The 13,767-nt window shown below is 51.2% G+C and overlaps 1 protein-coding gene across 4 annotated transcripts in view; it reads left to right on the top strand.

Annotated features, from left to right (window-relative positions):
* Window positions 1-357: 357 nt before the first annotated feature.
* The window catches only part of SMOX (spermine oxidase), a 58,903-nt gene continuing 45,493 nt past the window's right edge, over window positions 358-13,767 (top strand). For 2 of the 4 annotated variants that reach the window (XM_038571699.1, XM_038571698.1), the window contains exon 1: window positions 8,912-9,098. The gene's annotated coding sequence lies outside the window, so the exon portion shown is untranslated. Of the gene's footprint in view, window positions 380-8,910; window positions 9,099-13,767 lie in introns of those variants that run through there. The other 2 variants (XM_038571697.1, XM_038571693.1) reach the window with 2 other exon arrangements.

Below are 13,767 nucleotides of genomic sequence, written 5' to 3'. Positions count from 1 at the left end.
CCAGGACCCTGGGATCATGACCTGAGCTGAAGGCAAATGCTTAACCAACTGAGCCACCCAGGAGCCCCTCAAGTGTACTTTTCTTTTAGTCTAAATTTGAATATTGAATTTTCCTGCCCAGGGTGTTTTGAAAGGACCCCAGATTCTCCTTTCTCTCCCCATGTCACGTCTTCTAGGACCTTCTTGAGGCCTGCTCCATCTTTCTGCATGGCTCCATTACAGTTTTCAATTCTGTCTGAAATGACGATGAACTGGCCATTCTCCTATGTGTGAGGCCTTTTTCTTCCCCAACGAAATAGAGACAACGATGAGTCAGCCTCTCCCAACCTCCAGGATCTCTCAGTCGTCCCAGTGACTCAGAGGATGGTCTGTTTCATGGGTAAGTGCTCCTCCCAGGAAGTTGGCAGCCCTAACCACCCCCTACCTCAGCCAACCCCCTTCCCTGCTTCCATCAAAGCCACATTGCTAGCAAGACCCAGCGCAGGGGGGGCGGGGGGCAGACCAAGAAAGGTCAGCAATAAGCGGACCAGGAAAGATGGTAGGAGTTGAAAGCCTGAGTTGCAGGAGGCTCAATTTGTTCCTCATTTAGGGGTGGACCTGGGTGGACCCACAAAGGGCTCAGTGTTTCTATTTGAAAATGGGAAAGAGTCTTATATCCTACAATATGAGACTTAGGAGTGGCCCAAAAGGAGAGAAGTTGAGTCTCTTGGAATACATCTGGCTGGAGACATGCTTTGGAACTTTTCTGTGCAAAAGAGGGGGAGCCCTGGGGGTGGTTTATTCTTGAGGATTTCTAGGACGAGCTGTAGGCTGAGCAGGGCCTGAAGGAGGGTGGGGAGGCCTCCAAGGGAGGAGGGTGGGAAGTCAGATGTGGGAAGACTGGCCTAAGGCAGGGGAGCCTGGCAAGTAGGGTACCTTGGTGGGGACAGAGCTGCAGTGTGGACAACCTTGGGTTTGGTGCTTCCCGTGCTATTGGGTCTGACTCTTCTCCACTCTTGTGTCCATTTGTTTTTCTCTCTCCGTCTCCTCCCCATTCTCTCCTGCATCACAGAGAATAGCAAAGGCCCCTCTCCCCCCATGGGTTCTATGTTTTCTTTCCTGTTTAGATGGTGACTGGCATCTATCTGTTTATGGAGTCAGCAATCAATCCATCCTGTTTACTTGTCACTGACACAGTGCGTTGTGGTCAGTAAGGCCGTCCACAGCCCCCCAGGGTGGGGTGGGGATCAGGATGCTGACACACACCTTGGCATACACACTCAGCCATGACCAGGTCACTCTGCCTCACCGGTGCCGGGAGGTTCTGGGCTGTGCTGCTCTGATGTCCGGGATGCTGCAGGGCAGTCAGCTGGGCTAAGGTCACCTCCTCCACTGCTGATGTCCATGACCCAGCATGCTTGGCACAAAAGGGCTCAGGAAAGGTCTTCTGACTGTAACCGAGTGCCCAGGGCACAGTTCCTCAGGGGTGGGGAAGTCTCAGAAGCAGGAAAGGCAGTGCCTGGAGGAATAGTGTCAGAAGGCAGCTTGCTCGGTGGGCCCAGTTTTACACGAGGGAGTTAGGAGCAGAGAAGGCAAAGGACTTACAGAATGGGTCACCATTTACCACATCCCCTCTGCTCCCCTTTCCTGATTGGGCCCTTCCTCCCTAATTCATGTGACTTGAGACATACACACTTTGGTTTGTATTTTCTTGGTTTCCTCAAATCCTGTGCCATGGCACTGGTCAGGGTTAGACTGGAGATCCAAAAGGTTTCAAAAGGGGGAGGAGTCAGGACAGACCTGTGGGGAGACAGGTGGTGGTGATGGGTATTTAAATAGAGGTATGGAGGACCCAAGACCAAGAAAATGATGCTCTGTGTTTTCAAGGTGCTTGCCCAGGGCCTGACTTCTAAACTCAAGCATGCAAAGATTGTCAAACAAAAAAACCAAGGAACAAACAAAATCCACATAAGTGGAGAGCCTAGGCGGATGCCCTTTGATGCTTCTAGAGTATTCTCGGAATTCCTGAGGTCATCTGGAGCTCACCAGGGTCAGCCTCGTGGCCTGACTGTATACGTACTGTCATGGTGAAGAGCCAGAAAGATCTGGCCTTGGGGGGCTCGACTGTGCCACTCTCTGCTGTGTGACGGGAGCCCACGCTTCTGTGCACAAATTATTGTTTGAGATTCAGATTGAACAGAGTGCCCTGCATTTTTATTTGCTAAATCTGGCAACGCTTCTAAGCCCTCCAAAGGTTGGTCCCCACCCTCAACCCCCACCTAGTAGCCATTAGTAGCAAACCCTGCATTATTCTGAAGTCTGGGATTTCACCTCCAAAATTCATGTACAGTTTAAGCCCTTCTCTGTGTTTCTACTTTGTTTTGCTATAAAACAGCTATTAATTTATCCTAGTTAAAAAGCAAACATTTCCTGTGTATTTACACTTGGTTGTGGATCAGTTGAGGCCCTGCTCATCCTGATGGCCAGCTTTCCAGTGGATGGAAGGAGCACTAGGAGGCGTTTGCACTGGGCAACAGTTAACGAGGAAAAGAAGGGCAGGAGAGTAAGATTTTCAAATGGTCACATTTGTTCAATTTAAAGGACTCCATTTTTGCCTTTCTAGTCTGCCTTTTTGATATGTCTTTCACAACGTGGGAATCACTTTAGTTAAAAACATTTAACTCCCTTGCCTGGTAGAATAAAGGGTGGGCAAGCAGAGAGCCAGAGCCTCCAAAAAAATAGAGAGGAGGCATGATAGTACACGTTCCCTGAAAACAGTGAAGGGTGATTTTAGAACAGTGGCTCCACCCTCCTCCCTCCAGGTGCTCCCCTGGCCCCCTATTTCAGAGCCTTTCAGGGCACGACACAGGCATCAGTGCTTTTAAAAGCTTCCCAAGTTATACCAGTGTGCAGTTGACACTGATACCATTGCTTTGGAGCTTTGCTGCTCAAAGTCTGGCCTAAGGACCAGTGGCATCAATCTCCGGTCTCAGGCCCCACCCTCAGACCTGCTGAATCACAACCTGTGTTTTCGTGAGGTCTCCAGGTGCTTTGCATGCAGTCTGAGAAGACCTGCTTTAGCAGACCTGTTGGGAACCTCATCTTGATGGGGTGGCTACAGCAGCAGCTGGCTTCCTTCAGTGGAGACCCAAAGGCCACGGGTGCTAGTCTGTCCATCAGAGCCCACTGCACTATCTCCCGTTCAGGGTACACAAATTTGTAGGCTTACCCACAGTGACCGAACTCATGTTCTTTGCCTGGGTCTGTTAGTGCCTCTTCATCAAGACATCATTGTTCCATTAGGAAAGCCATAGAGTAGCCAAAAATGTTGGCTAAAGAGCAGGGACTCCTGTCCTGGCAGAGAACCTAAGGACACACCAGTCAGGATATATGGAGAGGACAAGCAGAAGTGTAGAGTGTGGCCTTGACTTCAGAAGCAGTATTCTCTTACCGTATGTCTGTGCAGGTCGGGTTTTGAGCCATGTAGTCTCTTGTTTTCTAATTCTTTTTTCAGTCAGATGGAATTGATGTAATTGATGAAAAGCCTGGGTAGGCAAAGTTGCTCTTTGTCTTTCTCTACCAGTTGGCTATTGCCACAACAGTGCTGTGTAACAAGACCACAAGACCTCAATAGCATACAACAATTAGTATTCATTTCTTTTTTTTTTTTTTTTTTTTTTTTTTTTTTTTTAAAGATTTTATTTATTTATTCATGACAGTCACACAGAGAGAGACAGAGAGGCAGAGACACAGGCAGAGGGAGAAGCAGGCTCCATGCAGGGAGCCCGACGTGGGACTCGATCCCGGGTCTCCAGGATCACGCCCCGGGCCAAAGGCAGGCGCCAAACCGCTGCGCCACCCAGGGATTAGTATTCATTTCTTATGGGTATGTGTGTTGCCTGGGATGACTCTGCTGATCTCCTGCATCTACAAGTCGGCTGGGCATTAGCTGATCTAGGCTTGGATCAGATTGGTGCTTCAAGATACAGTCTGGGTGAGTCTGGCTCTTGGTTCTGGGTTGAGCCCTGGTTTGCTCTTGTGTGTTCATTCTGCAGTCCCAGGCTGAAGGGCAGTAGCTATGCAGGGGAATATTTTTAATGAAGGTGGAGAAAGCACTAAAAGGAAGTGGAATCATGCAGGACTCTTAAAGCTGAGGCTCGAAATAGACATACCACCACTTCTACTCTATTTCATTCAAACCTAATGTCAGCAGGTGGGAAAATACACTCCACCTGAGTTGTGGCAAGAATATGGATGCAAAATACTACACAGGGAAGTGAAGAATTGTGGACAGTAAGTCAACCCACTGTGTCCTCCAAACTGGAATGACACTTCCTCACTTCCCTAGAAGGGATACATGAACCATCCCTTCTAGAACTTTAAAAAACTCCCTAATAGCAGAGACTGCTCGCTGTTCACCCAAAATCACTTTTCTACCCTTCCAGGATTCACAGCTAGAGCATAATTCCCACCCTCCTTTGTTGTTAAGTGTGACCTTGTGACTGGTTTGGGCCAATGGTATGTGAGTAGAACTAATGTTCATTTTCAAGGTAGGGCTTTTTTCTGCTGCTGGCTTTGTGCAGATGACTACAAGACCCTGATGGTTGCTAAAGACACACGTTGGAGTGAGCCTAGATCTCTGAATCACAATGTGGAGGAAAGCCATTATGTTATGGGAATACCTCTTTATTGTGTAGGTAAGGTATGAATTTCTGTTATGTTTGAACCACTGTATTCTTGGGTCTCTTTTTTTATAGAAGCCAGCATTACTTATAACAATGCACTTCCTGCAGCCCTTCTTTGCCACTCTGATGTCTCCCTGTGGTGGTGGCTATGGGAGTGCTTTGTAAACTATAAAGTACTCCACACATGTGAAGCATGTGATCAGTGCTTTACTGATGTTTCAACACAAAGCAGAGTCTAGATCAGTTGTATGGATGTAGCAGAGACTGATGCTTATAACTACTGACATCTGGAGGGGGCCTGATGGCTTGGACACCAATTTTTATATCCCTTATTCTTTTTAATCCTTATACAACCCTGAGTGACAGGCTCCTAGCTTGACTCCCGTTTTAAGGGCGACAAAAGAGAGTTTGCCAAAGTTGCTTCAGGCCTTACAGCTAGCTGTTCAGGTGCCTAAGCCTGACCTCCTTTTCCTCGCTGTTCTGGGAGGAAATGATGAAGTACCTTCTTAGCTCCAATCCACTTTGCACCAATCAGGCTCCAAAGACCCCCTTGGTGTGTGTGTGGGGGAGATAGTAAAACAGGTTGTACCCAAGGCTGCTGGTGGTGGTTATATGATTTGTAAGGAACACTTAAAATTCCAGGCCTTAATCACAACTATATACCCCAGAAATCCATTCTCAAAGACAAGAGAGAGGTATTCTTTGGGCCTTCTACTTTGTGGTGGATTATCTGTAGCGTGGTTACCAAGGAACCCTTCCATTCCTGTGTGCTCATTTGCTACGGTTGAATTATGTCTCTCCCATAGATATATTGGGCATGTTGGAGTTCTAATCCCCTGTACCTCAGGACAGTATCTTTATAGAGGTAATCAAGTAAAAATGAAGTTATTAGGATGTGTCCTAATTCACTGGTGTCCTTATAAGGAGGGGAAATTTGGACACAGAATAGGGACAGGCACATTATGGGAACTTGTGTGAAGATAAAGGAATGAGGACAGAATTTTGGGTGGTGGATGTATAAGCCACAGAGCACCAGAGATTGCCAGTAAAACACAAGAAACCAGGGAACAGCAATGGAACAGATTCTCCCTAGTTGAAGGAACCAACCCTGCTGACACCTTGACTTTGGACTTCTGGCCTCCCGAACTGTGAGACAATGAATTTCTGTTGAGTAAGCCATCTACTCTGTAGGACTTCATTGCGGCAGTCCTAGCAAATACAACACTGCACTCTTTCTATCAAGAAATGTGATTCAGGGGTGCCTGGGTGGCTCAGTTGGTTAAGCATCTGCCTTTGGCTCAGGTCATGATCTTGGGGTCCTGGGATCAAGTCCCGCTGCATTGGGCTCCCTGCTCAGTGGAGAGTCGGCTTCTCCCTTTTCCTCTGCCCCCGGTCGTGCTCTCTATCTCAAGTAAATAAAGAAAATCTTAAAAAAAAAAAAGAAAAAAAGAGGTGGAGTCCATTTATTCTCCCCTTGAGTCTGGGCTGACTTTGTGACTTTCCTTAGCCAATAAAATGTGGTAGAAATAATGAAATGGCACTTCTAGGCCTAGGTCTTCAGATGCCTGGCAGCTTCTATTTCACCTCAGAGAAAAGCCAGGGTGCCATGTTGTAAGGAAGCCCAGGTTATCCTGAAGGAGAGGTCTCATGGTGAGAGAGACCATTTGGGTTGTTCTAGACCCAGTCAAGCTTCCAAATGATGTCCTTAATCAACAAAACATGCAGCAGAAGAACTGTCTCGCTGAGCCCAGTCAACCTAAAAAGTTGAGAAATAAGAAATCGTTGTTTTAAGACACTAAGTTTCAAGGGTGGTTTGTTATGGAGCAATAGCAACTGAAACATACTCTGGCAGGTCTTCTGGCACCTCTGCCACAGTTATCCCTACAGCCAGATGTCTCCAGTGCCCCCTGAACGGATTCTGGGTGACGCCTGTCACATAAAAATCTTCAGCAGTGCATCTGGTTGCAGGGCCTGGGTGATGCCAGCACCCCTGCTGCAGAGGAGGCTGGGAAAGAGCATTTTTGGCTTTGGAGGAGGGGGTGCAGAATCTGTGACATGGAAAGTTCCCCAAACACAGAAGGATGTTCAAAAGGTACTGGACACCCCTGAAATACGATGAAGGTTCTCAACGATGGCCAAATGTTTTTTGGTGAACTCTCTGTGTGCTTGGCACACAGTGCTGGGCCCATCCACCTTCTAATTGTAAACAGTGCCCTGACATCACCCTCCCTCACTCCGCATCCCTGTGGTTTGGAATGGACCAACTCCAGGGCTGGGCATGTGATTCAGGCCCAAACAGTGATATGTGACCCGAGCAGAGCCAACTTGGTGTAACCTTGGCTTTTTGCTGGGACAGCTGAAAGAAATGAGGACTTGAGCCGAGAGGGTGGAACTGAGAGTTGCTGGCAGCCATCTTGCCGCAGCAAGGAACAGAGGAAGACCGAGTCTTGATATTTTTGAAGCCTCTTGGTACCCGGATCAGGATGACCATTGGCATCCTCCGTTATGTGAGTATATACATGTCCTCTTTGCTTATACCAAGCCAATCTGAGTAGTTTTCCATTATTTGCCAAGTCCATATTAACATTCTTATTTAATACTATACAATCACTCTTCAGAGTAATGTATATAATTTAATTTAATATAGTCACTCTTTGGAGTAGGTATTATTTATTGATCCTGTTTTACAGATGAGGAAACTGAAGCAGAGGGAGGCAAAATTCAAATCCAGGGTATCTAATTCTGAGAGCCCACTCAGAAACATTCTGCTTCCTGGGTGACAGGGAAAGATTCACAGAGGAAGGTGTGACCTTTAACTTGACCTTTAACTCCAAGGGGACACAGAGGTTGGTTGGGAGGGGGCAGAAAGGTTTTCTAGGTGAGGGGACTAGCTTGGGCAATGATAAGGACTTTTCTGCTGAGAAGAAACTTCATCTAAAATTCACCGTGTCTCTGCCCTGAAGCTTGTGCTCACATGGGTCCCTCCTGCAGGGAGGCATCAAACCCCATTACTGTAGGGACACCTCTGCTCTGCTGGCCCCCACCCATGCAGACCTATGCTATGCAACGGGGCCTGGTGGGTCCCCTGTAGGGTCTAGGTTAGGTGAGGCACCCTCCTCAGCCTGAAAGACAGTTTAAGGCAGGGGCCTGGCTTCTACCCAAGGCTTCCACCCCTTGGACTGGGTCTCTGTCAGCTCCTGGAGGCCCTGGAGATGCTCACAGAGTTAAACAGAATGAAATGGTACCAAACCAAGTGAACTGGCCCCTTAAAAGAGCACAAATGAAAAACTGTACAAGGGACCAGAGCAGTGCCTGCAAAATCTCAAATAGCCAATAAATCTAATTTCCAAATAACTATAATTTTTATTTTTATGTTTAAAAAGATTTTATTTATTCATGAGAGACACACAGAGAGAAGCAGAGACATAGGCAGAAGGAGAAGCAGGCTTCCCATGGGGAGCGGGGGATCACGACTTAAGCCAAAGGCAGATGCTCAACCACTGAGCCACCCAGGTGCCCCAATAACTATGATTTTTAAAAGAGAATGAAAAGTGACCCTCACAGCTATTTGCTTCGATTTTTATTAAATCAAGGATGAGGCAGTGGGTACCACTGAAGGCTATTTTCTTAAAGAGGCCACTTCTGCTTAGTGGGCTGCGAAGGGACGGGCTGCGGCAATTTGAGTGCCCCCCGCCCCGCCCTCTACTGTGTAGGGTTGGAGACTGAGGCACAGAGGTCTCAGAGGCGTGGTGGACTGGGGGCAGGTGGCAGTGGCAGTGGAGGCACCGGTGTTGGGGAGAAAAAAATTAGTGGGCGCCCCGGGGATGAATCCACTGATCCCTAACTGAGATCCAGGGTAGGGTCTGCGCGAGTGAAGGCAGCTCCAGGAGGGGGGGGCTTCCCTCCAGAAGCAGGGTTCTAAGATTCCGCGCGGGTAAACTGAGGCCCGCGTCCTGGCTCTGCGCGTCTCCCCGCGGGCAGCCTTGGCCTGAAGCGCGCCGGGCCCAGGGCGGGGCTGGGCGAGCCGCTTTCCCTCCGGAGCTGAGTGCGGACGCTCGGCGCCCGGCTGGAGGCAGGCGGTGCGGGGCCCAGGTGCGGAGGGCTGGGCCGGGGGCTTCCGGGGCGGGGGCCCGGCCGGCCCGGGCTCCGGCCGCCCGCATTCCCCGCCCCTGGCGGGCCGGGCCGGGGAGGAGCTGGGCGCGTCCCCGCCCCGAGGCGGAGCGGGGGGCCGGGCCGGGCGGACCCGGCGGGGTGGGCCGGGGACGCGAGGCGGAGCGGGGCCCCACACAGGCCGCGGCGGCTGGCTCGGGCCCCTACGGTCCCGGCGGCGGCTGGAGGAGGAAGCCAGGCGGCTGGAGGAGGAGGGGAGGCGGAGGAGGCCGAGGCTGGAGCGCCGCTCGCCGCACACTCACTTCCCCGGCTCAGCAGGGAAAGGTACCGCGCGCCGCGCCCCGGCCCCGGCCCCGGCCCCCGGCCCCTGCCCCCGGCCGGGAGCCCCCAGTCCTCGCCGGCGCGGGGGGGTGCGGCCGCCCGCGGGAGGGTGAGGGGCTCCGGCGGCCCGGGGCTGCGGCAGCCTGCGCGGCGCTCGGGCTGGGGTGCGCGGAGGTGCCCGGGGCTCGCGGACCTCTGTGGGCGCCGCGCCCCCCTCGCTGGCGTCGGCGGCGTCCCGGGAAGCGGTGGTCCGGCCGGGTGGGGTGATCTCGGGGCCCGGGCTGCGCCGGCCGAGCCAGCGCACGCGGGGGGAGGGCAAGCCGGACCCCGAGCCGCGTGCTGCAGGGGAGCGCCCGGGGCGCCCGGCGGGCGCGCTCGGTGGGCGCAGACAAAGCCGGGAGCCGGCGCCCCGCGACGACTCGGGCGGTCCAGGGGGTGGGCGCTGGGGAGGGAAGAGAAGGCTCCGGGGCTACAGCCGGGGCGCGGGGAGAGGCTGGGCCGCCTTCGCTCCGGCTGTCCGGGTGGTCTGGGGTGGGGGGGGGCGGGGGTGGAGGCAGCTCTCTCCCAAGGGCCAACTAGGGAGCCGGGCTAGGAAAGGGGTAGGGTGTACTGACTGCTCCTTTGGGGGAGGAGCTGGAGAGGCCACCGCCTCGGGGTTGGGGGCGGGGGCTCCGGTGGGGCAGGTGAGGGACCCCCTCAGAGCTAGCACTAGGAAGGGGCACAGCCCCGATGAGGTGAGTGCAGTGGCTGGCAAGAATGGTGAGATGTACCCACAGGTTGTTTGCAGAACCTGCTGCTGGTGACACATTCCGTGCCACGGGGGCAACTTGGTGTTTGGAGCAAGAGGCAGAAAACAGCAGGTGCCCCAGGGGTCGTTGGAGTAAGCCTGAATGGGGAGCTGGGGAGGTGTGCATCTGGAAGCATGTCCAGTGAAGGCCCGCATTTGTAATCTGCCGCCTCTGCTCCCCTTCCTTCTTGTGAGGGGGGAGGAAGCATCTCAGTTCCTGCCACAGGCCCATACCTCCACTTGGGCTCCAAGGTGCTCCCTGTCCCACATTCTTGAATTACTTCCCCTCTCTCCAGTGCTAGAAGTGGCTTCTTTTTTTTTTTTTTCCTGGATCATTCACAACAGGATAAGAACATGCCTGGACACCCTCCTTCCCTCATTTATAGCTTCCTGTTTTGCCTTCATCCTTCATTCTCCCTCGGTGTGCAGAACGACTTCACTTCTCTTCACAGCAGAACTTCTCCAAAGAGCTGTCTGCACCTGCTCTTCTGGAGCACATTCCTTTGCTTTGGTCCTACCACTTCCCTGAAACCGCCCCGGTCAAGGTCTCTGGGGATTTCCACGCCCCCACAAGCAGGTCTTCCTTGACCCCTTGGTCTTGTTGATTTTCTCTCCTTTAGAATCAATATTCTCTCTTTACTTCTGGTTTTCTTCTTCCCTCCCTGGCTAGCCCTTCCTTAGATCTTTGGGGATAACTCCTTTACTCAGCTCTAAATGTTGGAGGATCCCAGAGCTTTGTCCTCAGCCCCTCCTCTCTCCTGACTCCACTCTAATTACCTGTCCTCCCAGCTCTCATTTTCTCTTATATTTTTAAAAATCAAGCATTAATTTACAAACACACTGATCTTAAGTGTACATCATTTTCCTTCTTGTGATTTTAAGTAGCAAGTTTTGTCACCAGCTCCAGCTTCTCTATCTAGCCACTCACCTGATGATGATTTAGGGTTCCCTGGATGTCTTGTAGGTATGAGAACTTCATATGGATGACACGGAACCCTGACTGCACTCACCAGATGTGACCCTCCATGGGCCTTTCCATCTCTCTAAACAGCTCATAACCTACCCACCTTTAAAGACAGGAACAGGTGGCACCAGCCCCTCCCTCTGCTTCTCTCCCCATACCCAGTCCAACAGCATGTCCTTTTGGCTTTTTCTGCAAAATCTCAGGCCTGTTCTTCATGCTCTGACTCCACTGCTATGGCCCCAGGCTACTGCCCCAGGCCATGCCACCTTTTCTGTCTTGCCCAAATGCTGTAGTAGCTACTACTATCTGCTTTCCCAAAATTCCCACTTGCCCACCTCTAATCTATTGTAAGAGAGCAGCAAGGATGATTTAGAAATATAGTGATTAGATAATATTTCTCTAAAACTCTTAAAGCTCCCTATTGCACTTGGAATAAACTTTCAGAACTTTCCTGTCAGACCTATCAGACCCTCCATGATCTGGCCACTGCTGACCTCCTGCAGCCTTCTCCTAACTACTGTCCCCTTTGCATTCTTCCTAATAGCTACATCTGAATCACTTCTGCCCCTTGAGCTTTTTCCTGCTCAGGGCCTTTGCTTGTTCTGTTTTCTCTGCCCGGAATGTTCTTTTAGGGTTTTCTACTGGGCTGGCTCTGCTCCCTCTTAATTTCCAGGTTTCAACTTAAATATGTCTTCCCCATCTTGGTAGAGGTCCCCTCACCACTGCCGTGTAATTCGTCATAGCACCTGGTTTCCATTCTTCATTATATTTATCACCATCCCTAACCATTTGTTGCAGTTGTCTCTTTACTTTTTTTGGCTTCTCAAGGGCTGAACCTTAACTGAATGCCCCGCTGCTGTATCTGGAGCATCTAGCACAATCCCTGGCATGTAATTGGCTCTCAGGAAGTCTTGAGCCAGGTGGGAAGGTCAGGGCTGGGTTAGGCAGAAAGACGTGGGTACTGCGGTCAGTGCAAGAGCCTACTTTAACCCTTAGATGACCTGAGGGTTTTAATTTTCCTTCCACAAAAGAAGTTGTGTAAAATTGAGAAGGGCTGGTGGGATATGAAACAGGAAAGTGAGAAAGGTACAAGCAGCTCAAGATCAGGCTTGCATGCCCAGGGGGAGATCGGGCAGGTCTGGGGGATGTAGAGTTGGTGGAGGTTGTGGTGGGTTGGGCACCAATGATTTCTTTTGCTCTCTTTGGTGGAAATCCAGGCTAGGTCAACAGAGGGCTGTGTGTGTGTGTGTGTTATCTAAATCAGGAGATAGGGGTGGTCTGGGCAGCAAGAGATTTGTTTCAGGCCTACTCCCTGGGTGCCTGCTGGGTGCCCAGCCCTGGGAGCAGGGAGTGAAGGAGAGGAAGAAGCTGGGGCCAGGGGTCTTTCTATAGACTCTTGTCTCTCCACCCACAGCTCTCCTCTTTGTACAAAGGAGTCAGCTGAGAATTAAATTGTGTGGCTAATGCTCTCCAAATGGAGAGCTGAGAGCCAAGGGACCTCAGCTCTGGGAGGGTCCTGGGTAGAGGGACTGGTGATGTACCAAGGGGATGCTCTGAGAGGAGCGCTGGAACTAGGAGCTGGAGCTGAGATAGGTGAGAGCAAGGGGAATATCCTGGGCCGGAGAAATCAAGCAGAGCACAAGAGGCTGGGCCAGGGCCTGGTATACTCATGGGGTGCCATGCATTGTAAAGACTTTGCAAACATTAATTCCTTTTTTTTTTTTTTTTTAACATTAATTCCTTTAATCCTCTTAACAAATACTCTATAAGGTAGGTCTTATTCCCATTTTACAGATGAGGAGACTGAGGCACAGTCTTAAAACTCAGTAGTGACAGAGTGAGGATTTGAACCCAGGGAGCCTGACTCTGGAATCCGTGCCTTAAACCACTCCGCTCTGCCACTTCTCCTATGCCACTCAGATCTGCAACAGCTGAAGACTTCTTTACACACAAGGGTTTTTTCTTGACTCCCAGAGATTCCTGACCTTGGGGGCTGGGGAGGTAGGAAAGAAGTCATAATTTCTAAGGCAGAAGGGGTCCTCACCCGAGTGGGCAGCTGAGGTTCTTTGCTTCATGCGTATTTTTTCTTGGAGGAGCTCCAGGTCCAGACCAAATAGTTGGGCATCAGGTATACTGTGATTTTGGGGTGCTGGGGAAGCTGGTACAAAAACAGCTCCCTGCTTGGGATGCCATTGGACTGTCACCCCTCGGGACATGTGGGTGGCTCAGTGGTTGAGTGTTTGCCTTCGACTCAGGTTGTGATCCCAGGGTCCTGGGATAGAGTCCCTGCATCGGGCTCCCCACAGGGAGCCTGCTTCTCCCTCTGCCTATGTCTCAGCCTCTCTCTCTTTCATGAATAAACAAATAAAATCTTAAGAAGAAAAAGATTGTCACCCCTCTGGATTTAGCATTGCCCATTACCCTCTTTATCTGCTTCTGGAGAACTCAGGAGGTCAGATAGGGGCTCTGCAGATAAGCTATTTTGGATTACTTCTAGAATGTTGTGAGGTGGAGCTTCAGACTTGGCCTTGGGGAGTGCAGATGGAGGTTTGAGCAGAGCTAGGGTAACAGAGAAACGAGACCTGAATAGAGCTTAATCCACATCTCTATTGGTTTTGTCCTTACCTCTTCTTGTCTGTCTGTAAAATGGGATTGGAAAGACTTTTTCTTTGCCCCCCAGAAGTTGTGGAGGTTGGGAACTCCTCGAGGTTACATGCTTGAGTGCCTTCTTGCAGGCCTAGCATAAGAGTGAGGACTTCCCACGAGGTGCCAGCCCCGAGGAACTGGGCCAGGAAGGAGGGAGGTGGGCAGAGGGTGCGGCAGCCCTGTCCTTCGAGGCTTTCCTGTTTGGTCATGAGGATGGCTCTGGGCAGGTGACTTGGCTTCCCTGGGGCCTGACTGGCTGGCCGGCCGAACAAGGG

Source organism: Canis lupus, chromosome 24 (assembly GCF_011100685.1).
Source record: "Canis lupus familiaris isolate Mischka breed German Shepherd chromosome 24, alternate assembly UU_Cfam_GSD_1.0, whole genome shotgun sequence".
NCBI classification, from domain to species: Eukaryota; Metazoa; Chordata; class Mammalia; order Carnivora; family Canidae; genus Canis; species Canis lupus.
Note: the sequence above shows the minus strand (reverse complement) of the source record. Positions and strands in the feature narration are given on the sequence as shown.